The 11,291-nt window shown below is 48.7% G+C and overlaps 1 pseudogene; it reads left to right on the top strand.

Moving 5' to 3' along the window:
• The first annotated feature begins 455 nt into the window (after positions 1-455).
• Positions 456-664, top strand: LOC146046480 (U2 spliceosomal RNA; annotated as a pseudogene).
• Positions 665-11,291: the final 10,627 nt, after the last annotated feature.

Genomic DNA, 11,291 nt, shown 5'->3' with positions numbered 1-11,291 from the left:
ATCTGCATGATTACGTTGGACATTTTTGGCTGGGATCGCATACAATATTATAAGGTGGGGGCACTTTGTGCCACTTCTCTAAAGGAGGGAAGTCACCGTAATGTATGGGGACCTTTTTTAGGAGCTTGAATAATAAGTTGACTGTCATAGGTGTTTTACCAGAGGGAGGGGGGGGGGCATGTGCAGATTATAGGGCAGTGCGTTTCAACCTTTTTGCCTTGCGGCACACTTAATACGATTTTAAAATTGCCAAGGCACACCATAAGATTCCCACAGGGCAAAACACATTGGCCCCCACAGGAAAAAAACAATCCTATTGGTCACTATATAAAAAAAACAATCACACTGGTCTCCACAGGTAACAAAAATATAATGCATTGGCCCTTTACATGAAAAGAGACCAGCAAATAACAGTTGAACTGGTGGTGGCTATAAACTGGGTTGGGCATCTCTAAATCGCTTCTCGGCCTTTTGGCTAAGATCAAGTGTAGTATCTGTTCTTATCAGTTGGGTATGGACTGGCCTCTGGCAGAGAATAGAGAAAGGTGAGACTTAGTAGCTGCTCTGATGGGCGGAGGGTGTGGGACCCCTCTGTTTTTTCCCGGGAGTAGTGAAAAGTCTCACTAAGTATCTTCACCTCTGCCAGTGGTAGGAGGCTCCGTAAACCCACTGGTAGGAGGGGGGGAGAAACACTGGGCTTAGTAGTTTGACTCTCTTGACGGGGTTCGTAGCCCCCGAAGGATGAGACAGCGAAAGGCTCAGTCTAGTATCCATTCCCAGGGAGCGGAGAAAGGCTGGGACTGAGTAGATGGCTCCTGTTCCAGAGGTTCGTAGCCTCTGATGGGGAGACCGCGAAAGGCCCAGCTTAGTACCTTAACCCTGGGAGCGGAGAAACACTGGGACTGAGTAGATTGCTCTTCCGGAGGGGGTGCAGCCCCTAAGGGAGTCTTTCGAAAGGCCCAGTGGAGTACCCATTCCCATGCCAGGGGCTGGAAAGTGCCTGCTGTTGAGACGGAGAAACACTTGGTCGGACGCTGACTGGCTGGCTGCCTGGAGTCCGAGGCTGCACTGTGCCCCCGGGGAAACTCGGGGGTGCCGGACATGCACGGGTGATCCCAAGTCACCTTGCACGAATGGCACTTGCACTGCGCACTTCCCTTTAGGTTAGCGCTTCACGTCCTTACCCTGTCCTTTTGGATGGGGTAGGACAATTTTTCACACCCCCCCCCGGCCTTCTGGCTAGGGCCTTATTCTTTTCTTTTTATGATTTGCACGTTTTGCACTTCACGTTTTTCGTTAGTTTGTCACGTTTTTTCATTTGGGTAGTGCGGCTGTCCCTAACAGGCCTTCCGTTCCCCAAACGTGACTGGGACTCTTCACCTTTTGGGGAGAGTCCCGGTTCCCTCGAGGGCAACCCCGAGCCGCAAGGCGGAGGGAAGCCTAAGTCGGGTCTCTCCAAAGCACGGGCTGCGGAGGACCCACCGTCCGAAACCCTTCCGGGGGTGGAGGAAACGCGGGTCCCTCTGAGCTTCGGCGAAGAGGACCCACCGATCCCTTTTTTCCCTTCCTCGGCCTTATGGTTGAGGGGGGTCAGGGGAACCATGGGGCCTTTCTCCTTTGGGAGAGGGCCCACACGTTCGTACGGCTGCCCCCTGTGCACGCGTTTAGTCACGTCACTGGTGGTGGTGGGAGCACACCTCGGGCTCCCTGAGTTTCTTCAAACTCATCTGTTCTTATCAGTGGGTCGGGACCGGCCTCTGGCAGAGAATAGAGAAAGGCTGGACTGAGTAGCTGCTCTGATGGGCGGAGGGTGTGGGATCCCTCTTTTTTGCCTGGGAGTGGTGAAAAGTCTGGCTGAGTAACTTAACCTTGGGATCGGAGAAACACTGAGACTGAGTAGATTGCTCTTCCGAAGGGGCCGCAACCCCTAAGGGAGTCTTTTGAAAAGCCCAGTGGAGTACCCATTCCCATGCCGGGGGCTGGAAAGTGCACTACGATGGGAGCAGAGAAACACTTGGTCGGACGCTGATCGGTCGGTTGCTTGGAGTCCGAGGCTGCACTGTGCCCCCGGGGAAACTCGGGGGTGCCAAACATGCACGGTGATCCCAAAATCACCATGCACTAGTAAGCACTTGCACTTCCCTTCAGGTAGCGCTTCACATCCTTACCTCGTCCTTTTGGATGGGGTAGGGCAATTTTTCACACCCACACCCCGGCCTTCTGGCTGAGGTATCGTTTTTTATTTATTTCTCTTCCCCTCTCAAGTTCGTCACTTTTCACGTTCCTTGTTTTTTGTAGTTTTTTTGGGTAGTGTGGTCGACCCTTACAGGCCTTCCATTTCCCCAATGTGCCGAAGCTCTCGCCTTTGGGGGAGAGCTTCGGTCCCCTCGAGGACGACCCCGAGCCGCAAGGCGGAGGGAAGTCTACTGAGGGTCTCTCCAAACCTTCGGGTGCGGAGGATCCACCGTCCTAACCCTTCCGGGGGTTGAGGAATGAGGGTCTCTCTAAGCTTCGGCGAAGAGGACCCACCGTTCCCTAATTTCCTCTCTTCGGCCTTATGGCTGAGAGGGGTTAGGGGAAAAACCGGGGCCCTTCTCCTTCGGGAGATAGCCCACTCGATTGCACGACCCCCTATGCACGTGTTTAGGCACAGCACTGGTGGTAGGGAGCACACCTCGGGCTCATGAGTTTTTTCAAACTCCTCTCTAGATCTGGTGGCACACTTGAGAACAGCTCAAACCACACTGATGTGCCATGGCACAGTGGTTGAAGAACACTGCTATAGGGGATCCACTTCCTATTCACTTTGCAGGAGTAGACTCTGGCATCTTGGAAGAGCCTATTGTGCATGGGCAGGTTTCTAGAAACATGGTGCCTGCCATGATTCAGAGACAAAATCACTACTGTGCAAGTGTTGTGGCTGTTTGGCAGCCATTTTTTCCTTTACCACACCACGACTGCAGCTCAAGCGTGTAACTCTAGAGAGGTAAGTAATAACAGATGGGTGCAGTGTGGGTCCCCCTGGACACTGCTTACACTACACCAATTATAGAAGGTCTATGTAATAGGACTATGGGGCAGATGTATTAAGTCTGGTGCTGGATAAGGAATGGGTACTGTTATCATGCAGTTTAGGGAACCACAGTATCAGAGAAGCCTTGCTGAGGCCTAGAGGCTTATTTTTAACAAAACATATGTAACTAAAAGTGCGGACACACAGGGCAATATGATCGCTGGCAATATAGCAATCCTATTGCTCAGTGTCCAGTTTTCATCTGCGACCAGAGATGGTCTCTGATGAAAATGTCACACTGCCGGGAGAAGAGGCAGTGGAAGTCGCTGGTTGGAGAAGCATGCTCCTCTGACCAGTGCCCATTAGTGGGCTGAACACGGGAGTGCATACCCGGCGATTTATCGCCAGTGCACACTCCAATCGCTGGCAATATGGTCGCTTAGCGACCATATTGCCAGCGATAAGTGTACCGTGTGTACACAGCTATAGATCTCTTAATTACCTTTTTTTTGTTATGTTGGTTTTTCAAATATTACTAATGCCCTTGGTGTGCTAAGGATTAACACCCCCTCCCTTTCAGCACCTGGGGGCATTACTAATTTGATTAAGCAGCTTTTGCACTGTTAATGCACCAGTCCGTTAACGCCTACCTGTCACTTTTCAAGCCCAGCCTGTACCGTGCCGTTAGGGATGGATTGGCTGGTGCATTATCACAATCTTCTCCAGGCTTAACACCTACAGTGGTGGGATTGGATTCAGTATGAAATCCCGGCGGTCGGGATCCCGACGCCGGAATCCCGACAAGGGGGGGACGTGGATTTCCCCCCTTACGTGCTCGCCACGCAGCGGGCCCGGTGCCTCGCTACGCTTGGCACGCTAATTTATTCTCCCTATAGGGGTTTCGTGGACACCCACAGAGGGAGAAAGTGTCGGGATTCTGAACGCCGGGATCCTGACCGCCGGGATTTTAACTGCATCCCCCGGGATTTTCTGCTGCAGGACAAACCTTCACAGGGCAGGTTTGTTCTGCTCCAGAAATACTCCCCACTGGAGGATAGGCCGTTGGTCCTCTGGGCATGTTGATGCTGTCCTGCTGCCACCCCCTGTTGGGCAATTGGGTGCAGGGGGAGGGGCAGTGTGTTATCGGTGGGGCGGTGGCTGTTGTACACCTAGGAATAGGTGGCATGTATGGAAATATTCTGCAGCTCCGGTCTGAGAATTTCCAGGCATACCACTTAATGGGTTATTACATCTGCACTCAGAGGAAGTGGATGGAGATGAAGTACCAAGCAATCAACTCCTAACCTCCCTGTTGGATGTGGTGCTTGAAAAGTGATAGTTAAGAGCTGTTTGGTTTTTTTTGGTAGTTTCTCTGTCCAACCTTATCTCTCTGCATCTCTCATCTCTCTGCTAGTACATGGACCTCTTCTAAAGAGGTGAAGAGTTGTAGAGGACCTGGTAAGGATTCATTGTTGAGCAGAAAAGTACATATTGAGCGAAGAGGAGTGTTGGAACATGCTAAAAAAAACTTTTGAATCTGTGTGAAGCTGGGAAGACCATCAGTGCGAATTGGTGAAAGAAAGTTTGAGGTTGAGTGTGCCTTAACCAAAACCTTGGAGGTGAATGTAAAGCTGTGTACACACGGGGGCGATAGGGGCTGAAATCGCTGGAAATATGGTCGCTGGCGACCATATTGCCAGTGATGGGAGTGTGCCCCAGCGATAAATCGCCGGGTGCGCGCTCCCGTTTTCAGCCCTGTTATAATCGCTGGTCGCAGGAGCTTGCTGTGGAATAGTGCCGTTGGTCAGAGGAACGGTAGAGGGGGGAGAGGGTTCAGGATCAGAATAGAGATGAAGGAAGGTGTAATGGCGATGCATTTGAACTCTACTCGGAGTTTGATGGGGAGCCGGAAAAGCAGGTTGCATATGATGTATCTTGGTAAAGGAAAAAGTGATGCAACCGCATTAATATTAGACTTAAGGGGGGAGAGGACAGACTGGAGCGAGAGGAAGAAGATACTGTAGTCTCAGTGGGGAAAAATTACTACATCAATTAGTATTTGGGTTGCATTGGTGATGAAGGGCTGCAGTCTGGTGGTGATCATGATGTAAAAGTGGCAAGATTGAGAAATAGCTTAAATGTTGGGCATGAGTGTATGGCGAAGGCAGCAGACTTTAGGAATAGAAGTGTGGGTGATGTTTTCAACAGGGAAAGGTGAAGCAACGCACAAGCGATGATCATTACTACACAAACCCCTATGAAGTTTGACCCTGTGATAAGACCAGAGATGTGTTTGATTTTTTTTTTACACCATTATTATTATTATTATAATTTTATTTATAAGGCGCCACAAGTGTTTCGCAGCGCCGTACAAAGGAACAATACAGGGAGACAAAAACTTGGCATAACATTGAATAAATAACAAAAATACAGTACAAATAAAGAGCACCACAGTTCAATACACATTACAGCTTAAATGTAAGTAGTGAGGACCCAATCAACATACAACTAGAGGCTTGAGGCCAATGATGGAGATGAGTATGAAGATGGTCACTGAGTGTTGGAGTAAAGGAGAGCTGTGAGTGAAATGTGAAGAGAAGTGGGCTTAGACGACAAGAGGGAAGAGGGCCCTGCTCGGAGGAGCTTACAATCTAGTAGGAAGGGGAGACAGACAGATTACAAGAGGTGCAAGCGAGGGGGTGGTGGTTAGATAGCAGGAAGTAAACAGGAAACAGGAAAGGGGTCGGAGAACCAGCTGGTTTATGCAGTGGAAGGGTACGCTTTGATGAATAGGTGAGTTTTCAGTGCCCGTTTGAAGCTTTGCAAGGTCGGGGAGAGTCTAATGGAGCGAGGGAGTGCGTTCCACTGAAGGGGTGCAGCACGGGCAAAGTCCTGTACTCTAGCATGGGAAGCAGTGATCAGGGTGGAGGAGAGACGACAGTCGTCAGCTGACCGTAGAGGGCGGGAGGGTGTATGAATGGAGATGAGGTTAGAGATATATGGAGCAATGGAATTAGAGATGGCCCTGTATGTGAGTGTGAGGTGTTTGAAGAGGATTCTGTAGGGGAATGGAAGCCAGTGCAGATTTTGTTGAAGGGGAGTAGCAGAGTTAGAGCGGCGGGAGAGGAAGATAAGCCTGGCTGCAGCATTGAGGACAGATTGGAGAGGAGCTAGTTGGGATTGAGCGAGGCCAGTGAGAAGAGCATTACAGTAGTCAAGCCGTGAGATGACTAATGAGTGGATGATCAGCTTAGTTGCACTCTGTGAGAGAAAGGGCCTGATGCGAGCAATGTTGCGTAACTGGAACCGGCAAGAATGGGCCAGGGCTTGGATGTGGGGTGCAAAGGAGAGGGAGGAGTCAAGTGTGACTCCCAGGCAGCGGAGTTGGGGAACAGGGGAGATGATGGTGTTGTTAACAGTGATAGAGATATTAGTAGGGGGCATAGCTCTGGGTGGGGGAAAGATAATAAGTTCGGTTTTGTCCATATTCAGCTTCAGAAATCGCTCAGACATCCAGGTAGAGATGGCAGCGAGGCAGTTGGAAACTTGAGAGAAAACAGTGGGGGACAGATCAGGAGAGGAGAGGTAGATTTGGGTGTCATCTGCATAGAGGTGATATTGGAAGCCAAAGGAGTTAATGAGTGCACCCAGAGTGGAGGTGTACAGAGAGAACAGAATGGGGCCAAGGACGGAACCCTGAGGGACCCCGACAGGAAGGATAGAAGGTGGTGAGGTAGAGCCAGAGGCAGAGACTGAGAAGGAACGGTTGAAGAGGTAAGAGGAAAACCAGTTGAAGACTGTGCCAGAGAGGCCAATGTTTTGGAGTGTGTGGAGGAGGAGAGGGTGATCCACAGTGTCAAAGGCAGCAGATAGGTCCAAAAGGATAAGCAGGGAGAAGTGACCCTTGGATTTGGCTGACAGCAGGTCATTGGTGACTTTCACTAGGGCAGTCTCAGTGGAGTGAAGTGGGCGAAAGCCAGATTGAAGGGGATCTAGGATGGAGTGGTCAGACAGGTAGCTTGTGAGACGCCTGTAAACCAGCCGTTCTAGTATTTTAGAGGCAAATGGGAGAAGAGAGATAGGGCGGTAGCTTGTGGGAGATAAAGGGTCCAGGTTAGGTTTTTTAAGAATAGGCGAGACCAGAGCGTGTTTGAAGGGTGAGGGAAAGATGCCAGTAGAAAGAGATAGGTTAAAGAGGTGAGCAAGGTGGGAGCAGCCAGTGGGGGAGAGGGAACTGAGGAGACGGGAGGGGAGAGGGTCCAAGGGACAGGTAGAGGGGGGAGAGGATGAGATGAGTGAGCGGACTTCCTCAGCTGTAGTAGGGCAGAAGGATGACAGAGTGGGGTAGTTGGTAGGGGAGGATGATTGGGGTGGGTGGGCTGCAGAGGGGGTATGGAAGGAGATATCATGTCGGATTACCTCAATTTTAGAGAGGAAGAAGGAGGCAAAGTCAGTGGCAGTGAGGGATGAAGGGAGGAGGGGTGGTGCAGGGCGAAGTAGAGTGTTGAAAGTATCAAAGAGACGTCGGGGATTGGAGGAATGGGAAGAGATGAGAGATTTGAAGAAAGATTGTTTGGTATAGGAGAGAGCAGCGCTGTAGGAGGAGAGAATAAACTTGAAATGGAGGAAGTCTTCCAGAGAGTGAGATTTTCTCCAGAGGCGTTCAGCAGAGCGTGCACATTTTTGCAAGAATCTAGTTATTTTGTTGTGCCAGGGTTGTGGTTTAGAGCGTCGAAGGGGAACAGTGTGGAGGGGGGCTACAGAGTCGAGAGCAGAGGTGAGAGAAGAATAATAGAAAGAGGCAGCCTGGTTGGGGCAAGTCATGGTTGAGAGAGGAGAGAGGAAAGTCTCCAGGGAAGACAGGACAGTGGGGTCAAGAGATCCGAGGTTACGTCTGGTGACTGTGGGTCTGGGCAATGAGGGGAGAGGGGAGGATGAGAGGGTGAAAGAGAGCAGATTGTGGTCAGAGAGTGGGAAGGAAGAATTAGAGAAATCAGAGAGATTACAATGGTGGGTGAAGACTAGGTCAAGGGAGTGTCCGAGATTATGAGTGGGGGTGGAGGTCCATTGAGAAAGTCCAAAGGAGGTGGTCTTTGTCTTGAAGATCAGACTTTGGGGTTTGCAGAGGTAGATCGTACATGGGTGCTGAATATTGCAGACCCTGAGGAGATTGTGAAGGCATTAAGTGTTAAGGAATCTGCACTTTAAGTAATCTTTAAGCGGATTCTCCTCACTCCCTGTGCATAGCTACAATAGGTTCACAGGGTGCCATTACTATGAGGCTTATGGGGCCTACACATGGGGTGACTTCATGGCATTTTCTAAGCAATCTCACTAGATCACTTAGAAAATGCCCCAACATGACTCCGTGTGTTGGAGCGATAGTGATGCATGGCCCTGTGCATTGCTTTTGCTCAGCAGAGAACACAGGCTCTGACCAATCACTCTGCATCGCTGTGTGTTGATTGATCTACATTGTTCAGCAGTGTTACCCTGTGTGAAGGCCCCTTGAGAGCGACCCAGACCTAGGTAATGGTTGTCTACCATGTTCCTAAGAATGCTTACTAAGCAATATGATTGGGCAAATTGCCTGGCTTCCACAAACACAAGAATAGTCCCACTTGCGCTATAAGGATGGTTCCATGAAATTTTCTTTGATGTATCCAATTCTTCTCTCACACTCGATAATAATATATATGGAGGGAAGGAGAAAGAATAATGGATTAATATCCCATATGGTAAGAGATAGTAAAGTCTCCTTTAAGCCGTGCAGGGCATATGGAAATGGTGTATGCCAACAAGATTCCAAACGTCCCCGAGGTTCTAATGGATCACCTCAAACGTGCAGATATGGAATAGTGCTTACATGAAAGCTTACATTCATTAGGCTGTGTAGACTCCCATAAAGGTATCTTTTCACTAAGATGTCACAGTACTCCAATTCCAATAAAAACAACTTTATTAAAATGGAACAATCAGCTATCAGGGATTTCCAAAGATCAAAATACCAGACTGGATGTGACCCGGGTATCAACAGTGGTAATGCGATGTTTGCTTGGAATATGATCCCCAAACTGAATTTTTCATAAAAACAAGACACTTGATGACGCGTTTCGGCACGCTGCGGTGCCTTTTTCAAATACCGTGTCTATAATAAAAATATATATATAGCACATGTGACATCTAAAACAACTTGCATAATATCTATTGCATTCCAAGAAAAAAAGGGATTCTTACCAGAAAATCCAAAGTATAAAGGTAAATCTGTTGGCGGCGCTGGTGCAAGCAACCGCCGTGTGTATTATTCCAACAGACTGCCATACATGTGTGAATGCCGGCATTATAACGCCGCAGTTCCCGGAAGTGCGGTATGATGTAACATCCGCCGGGAAACTGCGTGTGTGTAACCGCATAAAGGGTCCCGTGCTGAAATAGGGTCCCATATTTAAGTATCCACTTGGGATTACCTACAAGTAGGCTGGCCGTATAAGTATCCTACACTCTTTATAGGTACATTTCTAATTTCATTATCTGATAGACGGAGTGCGCACCCAGAAATATCTCGCGCGTCACCTCCGTCATCTGGTGCTACATTAATAGTGCTCCCTCGATCTCGAGTGAAGGTCGAAACAGAATCCGCCATCTTGCTAAAGGGCATCTCTGCGTGTTTTCTGATACAAGCGCCATATCGAGGGAGCACTATTAATGTAGCACCAGATGACGGAGGTGACGCGCGAGATATTTCTGGGTGCGCACTCCGTCTATCAGATAATGAAATTAGAAATGTACCTATAAAGAGTGTAGGATACTTATACGGCCAGCCTACATGTAGGTAATCCCAAGTGGATACTTAAATATGGGACCCTATTTCAGCACGGGACCCTTTATGCGGTTACACACACGCAGTTTCCCGGCGGATGTTACATCATACCGCACTTCCGGGAACTGCGGCGTTATAATGCCGGCATTCACACATGTATGGCAGTCTGTTGGAATAATACACACGGCGGTTGCTTGCACCAGCGCCGCCAACAGATTTACCTTTATACTTTGGATTTTCTGGTAAGAATCCCTTTTTTTCTTTGAATGCAATAGATATTATGCAAGTTGTTTTAGATGTCACATGTGCTATATATATATTTTTATTATAGACACGGTATTTGAAAAAGGCACCGCAGCGTGCCGAAACGCGTCATCAAGTGTCTTGTTTTTATGAAAAATTCAGTTTGGGGATCATATTCCAAGCATACATCGCATTACCACTGTTGATACCCGGGTCACATCCAGTCTGGTATTTTCATCTTTGGAAATCCCTGATAGCTGATTATTAAAATGGAATAAAGTTGTTTTTATTGGAATTGGAGTACTGTGACATCTTAGTGAAAAGATACCTTTATGGGAGTCTACACAGCCTAATGAATGTAAGCTTTCATGTAAGCACTATTCCATATCTGCACGTTTGAGGTGATCCATTAGAACCTCGGGACGTTTGGAATCTTGTTGGCATACACCATTTCCATATGCCCTGCACGGCTTAAAGGAGACTTTACTATCTCTTACCATATGGGATATTAATCCATTATTCTTTCTCCTTCCCTCCATATATATTATTATCGAGTGTGAGAGAAGAATTGGATACATCAAAGAAAATTTCATGGAACCATCCTTATAGCGCAAGTGGGACTATTCTTGTGTTTGTGGAATTTGTTGCTGGTGGTTGGGTGACCACCATTATAGACCCCTGCTGCTCATAAGTATACAGCGCCTTGGTGGAATATTTTTAGTTTTTTCTGTATAAATTGCCTGGCTTCAAAAGGGGCAGTCTAATAGTTGGCAATCTCTCTAAAACATCCAATTGCAGTCGAGTTCTTTTAAAAGTCCTGTACTGTGGGGTTTTGGAGCACTTTCCTATAAAAAAAAAATTAAATACTGCCTGTGTATGACCTAAAAAATAACTAGCAGGACTTAGGGGGAGATTCTCTAAACAAGAAATGCAGTAAAAACCCCGTTATCGGGTTTTTTACAGCATTGAGAAGCTTTAAGCATCCCCTGCCGGGTTACCGCGGCGGGGGGCATCGCCAGAAAAATCTGGTGATGCCCCATAGAAGCCAATGGGCTTCAAACGTATCCCACCGCCGCCCCGCAATGACCCCCTCACCTGTGTCCGGGCAGCACAGAGCTGTGCTGCCCGGACCTGTGACCTCCTCCCTGCACTGATCCTCTTCCGGGTGCAGGGAGGAGGAGAGCCTGGCGCAGCAGCGCCGGGTGTGGGAGGAAG

The sequence above is a fragment of the Crinia signifera genome, chromosome 11 (genome assembly GCF_055691185.1).
Source record: "Crinia signifera chromosome 11, ASM5569118v1, whole genome shotgun sequence".
In the NCBI taxonomy this organism is placed as follows: Eukaryota; Metazoa; Chordata; class Amphibia; order Anura; family Myobatrachidae; genus Crinia; species Crinia signifera.
Note: the sequence above shows the minus strand (reverse complement) of the source record. Positions and strands in the feature narration are given on the sequence as shown.